Consider the following 5272-nt stretch of genomic DNA (forward strand, 5'->3'; position numbering starts at 1 on the left):
CAACTATAACTCTGCGTAAACCCTTATTGCTGATTGGAGCACCCAGTCTACCCGCCCTCGTTCCCACCTTCACTGACGTCTTAAAGTCCGGGCTGATGGGGACGGGAAGACGTCAGTAAAGGGTGGAGCTCATGTAGCGCAGGTAAATGCAGAGAGCAAGTGGACTTGAAGTCAATCATTTATTGAATAACATATCTTTTGCACAAAACTGTATAATATACCGATTGAGACTGTCTGTTGTTTTTTATTGTTCCACAGCAGTTTTTAATCTGCAGAGATATACAATGTGGTTTTGAAACAAGTGTTTTGTACCGACCACTCGGGTTCGTAAAATTAAAAGCAACAATAGATGCTGTTCTATTCGATTTCTCAAAAGCATTGGTCAGCAACGGTTCTGGTTGGCAAATGCATAAGCACGAGATACTCGGTATTTCTGGATTGCTGCCATGGGCTGTAACATATTTACATATATTTCAAGTAAAACCTAACGCAACACAAATGGTGAAATTAGAGGAACATACAGTAATCCTCGGCAAACCTGAGTAGAGTTTGGGTACATGGAAATAACTTTGACATGCGAAATTGGATTATGCTCGGTTTATGCGAATAAAAACTTCACCACTGGAGCCCAACTCTGTTTGAATCCCCATGTGTAAGTACTTGCGAAAATTACTATAGAAACTGCTATCACAGAATCGCTGCGAGGGATGCTGGACATATGCGTTCAGTGACTCAGTCCTCTGTTTTGGAAGCTGTTATTTTCAGCACTAAGGATAGCGCATATTACTCAACATAGGTTCTGAATGTACAGACTTGATAGATATTGAATTCCCAAAAGATGTATGAGCTACGACCATGGCCTGTGTGTTTGTACATGTCTTGACCAAGCGTTGCTCATATGCAAATGCAGTCTACGTATTCCTGTGTGTATTATTTTTACCCGCAGCGAGGCACACGTATACGATTACGAGTCTCGCAGAGCTGACAGCGAATATAATGAAGTGTTTGCTATTGCTTGGCAGGAGCAGCGCTTTTATTATTCTGTCAGGTGTGATATTTGATGCTCCAGGTGTCTTCTGGTTTGATTGTCAGTCAGTCATCATCAATTATAATTACAAATTCTAAAAATAAAAAATGAATAATTTCTTGCCGACCCCATAGGCAGTTATTACATCAGGTGTCATTCGGCTCCGCCCACTGTGTTTTTTTTTTCTCAGCTATCCAGTCTACAGCCAGACTATTATACAAAGTAACAATAAGATAAAGACAAGGGCGAGCAAATAACCCCTGCTCCACCTAGTGGTAGCATAATTACAACTAGCCAATCTGTCCGTTCTACCCATTGTATGATATGACAGATTAAACTCAACAAATTTGACTGTATTCAGGGCGCAAACCACAGACACAGAGTGTGAGGGCATGTTACCAAGAGGGTCTTTACACAGTTTTGGCAACAGAACACTCATTACATGCTGAAAATGTGATGGCACAACTTGGATCCCTGCAGAGTCACATGAACAGCTGATCATGCCTCTTGCCTCATTTCTGAGCATTTGAACAAATACAGACCTTATTGATGTTGCCTGACCTTTCATGCTAAGCCCTGCCCAACCGCACTGAGCTCAATTGACTCACTGTGTCTCTGAGGCTTCAGCAGGGTGCACCGTGGGTCTGCACCAGCCTGATGTGGTTGCCACTGTCTGCTGTCCATCACACTGTGAGCTGGAGGCAACAGTTCCGTTAACCTCACAGTCCTCTGAAAGGAGGGGTAAAAGACTGAAAGTGGGATGAAAATCAAGAATCCCCGTAAGCCTTTAGAAGCAGAGTTGGACACACTGGAGTGGAGATCACTACCTACATTTGATAAATGCAGCTGCAATAAACAAGCACCCAAAGACATGAACATATAGCAATAAACACAGATGGCAATGAAGACTTTACCCTGTCTGACATGATAGCATGTGTAAATAAGATAGATGTGCATTTAATGTGTCTGAGAAAACCTGGGGGGGTCTTTGCATTGTTACGAGCGCTCCGCCAGGTGAGTTTTAGGGTGAGGCGGAAGAGTGTGGGTCATGGTGCTTATAGGGGAGGTATCTGTGATAGCCCCAGGAAGCAGTGAACAAGGCTGTCGCGTAAAAGGTCAAATTGCATGAATCGGTGTTTCCTCCAGGCATACGTCATTCCCCGCAATCTTTCCCCCTTACTGTCTTTTGTCTTTTGCCTCAATGTTCTAAATAATCGTCCCCACTTCTAGGGGGAGAAAATCAGCTATTTGAGCAGTGTGTGTGTTTATGTACGAGCTGAGTTTACGTTGTGCATGCGTGTGTGTGCGCATGTGCGTGCGCGTGTGCATGCGTAAGCGTGTCGCATGTTGGACGCAGTGGCACAGTAAGATAGTGGAGGGATTAGACAGCCAGCCAGCGCTGGAAAATAAGCCGGCTGAAAGCCTTTGAAAAATGCATCATCCTTTTCCCATCACATTAGCATAACACCCCTCTCTCCTGCACTCACTCTCTCTCTCTCTCAGGCCTTTCATTTGCTTCAGCACGCCGCCGTTCGTCCTCCAAGGTGAAACCTGCCTTTGCTCCCACGGAAGGCATTTCAAAACTGGGGGAATGTGAACTGACACCGAATGTTAGATGTGACTCACCTCAGGCATCTTGAATTTTTAATGACTTTTTTATTGTTGTCTTTTTTTTCTGGGTGGAATCAGTCTCAGCAAAACAGCATGTGTGCTTTAGTCTGGCATGCGTGTCTCAATTTCACCTTAGCAGTTACTCATAGCATCAGAGGGAGCATCAGACAGGGGGCGAGTGAAGGCTTAAGGTGGATAAGAAGTCAGCCCGCAGGTATGTGTCGACCCACGCAGGCCTCATCAGTGTTTGCAGGGAGCCTTATAAGGTGCCTCAGTTGCTGAGGGGGCTAACCTTTTGTCCACTGCCTTTGTGTGGATTCACAGTGTTTAACCCTGCGGAGTTCATGCCTCACGCATCAGGGACAAACCTGGAATTACCGGAGGATCTTTCCCATTGTTTGCAGGGGGTTGCAGTAGCAGGCTGTTTATTCTTGCAGCGTCTTACGCAAATCCCAGATTGGCACCGGGAAGCATCTTCCGAGGAAATGAATGGGGATTGAGAGCACGTTGTGTGCTGAAACCCTGCTAACTCTGTGATTACGTCTCATTCACTAGCAGCGAGGGACTGCAGGCCGTGACAGCGCGATGATTCCAGTGCTACCCGCGCCGTTTTCCTGATGACCCCTGGCGCCTCCGGCCCTGCAGCAATGCAAAGCAGCAGCAGCAGCTCTTCTCCTCTATCTCTCATTACACAAACACAGGCATTTAGATGCAGAGGAGCGTGTGGAGAGCATGTAAGGGGCTGCGCGTACAGAGGCCCGTTCAGGCCCGACGTGAGGGGAATGTGTCCATGTGTGTCTGGCCCGATGTGGCCACAGGTGAAAACATGTCCAGGTAGACCCTTACAGAGGACATCACAGTCCCCCTCAGACTGCTCACTCTACTATTACAATAGGGTTGTAATAGACTGTAAATATTGTAATGATAAAAACAGCAGAGGGTTGTGGGCTATGTTGTGTTGTTCCATATCACAGCCTATGGTCACTGTCACTGACCCTGAACCCTGATCAGGAGTGACATCCTGTGACATGAACTGACCGCCTCTTCTCTCTGGAGCCAGTTCTCTGCTGGTGATGCACAGCCCCGGAGAGGACGACAAGGGCAAAGTGTTGCCACCTTCAACTCTCCTCGCTACAGGCGCCCAGACTGACACCCAGGGGAACAACAGACATGCTACAGCATGTCATCTCCAGGCCTACATTTACAGATAAGAGAGGTGACTTTCTTTTTTTCTTTCTCATTTTTTTTAAAATGGCACACTTAATAAAACTAATCAGAGACTTGGTTTTGTTTTTTTTTATTTTTTTTTGCTTTGTGGTGATTTTCACCAGGAAGAAAGTCCTTATGGGATTTTGCGCCCCATTTCCGCTGTCCATGTGAGAATGTGAGAGACAGTCAGAGAATGAGACTAATTTTTACATCTCTGTTTAAAGGTGTATGTGCATATGAGACCACAGATCTTTACACCCTTGCTCTGTGAGAAATTGCCTCTGTGTGTGTGTGTATGTGTGTGTGTGTGTATTTCAAATATAAGGGGATGTGTGTGTTTGAGGATGGCACATTGGTCCACAAACATTGGTGAAATAAAAATGTGATTTTATCCAACAGTGAAGTTTTTCCTTCCTTTCCCAATGCATACAAACTCTGATTTTATCATTACACTTGATATGGGTGCACACATTGGCCCATCAGCTAAGGTCACACTCCAGGACATGTTCAGGGCGATGCCCACCCAGTCAGCCAAACAGAACACACGCTGAAGAAACAAAACCATACTGCTGGCTTGAGTGACATAAAGACCATAAATGTTACAGTGGCAGTTATTTTGTTACATATATCAGGTAGGTATCAATAAAGCAGGGCCAAGTGCATGATATGCCATGACACAGAGATTTGAGTTTTATGCTAATTAATGCACAATGCCCTGCGGCAGTGTTTCTCAGCCCTGGTTCTGGTAACCCAATGCATGTGCCGGTTTTAGTTCCAGCTCAGCTCAGTCAATCAGATTGAATGAGCCGTTAATTGTGATCAGGATTTGACATCTCTCGAGAGTTATTAGTCCTTTTGTAGAAGCACGTGTGACTCGTGACTCAGGCTTATCGGTAGCTTTGTGTTGATAAAAATATGAAAGGAAAGGTATTATCTTTTTCTTTTTTCTTCCACCAGTGATGTGGTGCTAGTGGAGTACTGTCTTGTTTTTGTTTGTTCTCCTCTTGTCTTGTGGCTGAGGTAAAGGACCATGGGATTAGAGCGTGGGTGCGGGTGTGGGTGGGTGTTCTTTTTGGTGGTGGTGGTGGGGGGGGGCGTGGGTGGGACATGTGGACTCAGGACCCCCAGGGCCGTGTAGATTTGGGTGATTGGGCTGTGTCTGCCTCCCTTTCTCTCTCTGCTCACACTGGGGCCCTGGCTGAGGCTGCAGACACGGTCGACTGCTCTAAGAGCGCTGAGCTCAGCAGACTGGACATTTTGTACCTCTCTATTAACCAGGCAGTGCAGAGGGGAGCAGCACAGAGGGAGAATGAGGACAGGGAATGAGTGTGTGTGTGTGTGTGTGTGTGTGAGAGAGACAGAGAGGGAGAGAGAGGAGCGGTGACAGACAGACAGAAAGACAGAGCGCAAAGACAAAGCGTGTAC

The sequence above is a fragment of the Megalops cyprinoides genome, chromosome 19, assembly GCF_013368585.1.
Source record: "Megalops cyprinoides isolate fMegCyp1 chromosome 19, fMegCyp1.pri, whole genome shotgun sequence".
Taxonomy (NCBI): domain Eukaryota; kingdom Metazoa; phylum Chordata; class Actinopteri; order Elopiformes; family Megalopidae; genus Megalops; species Megalops cyprinoides.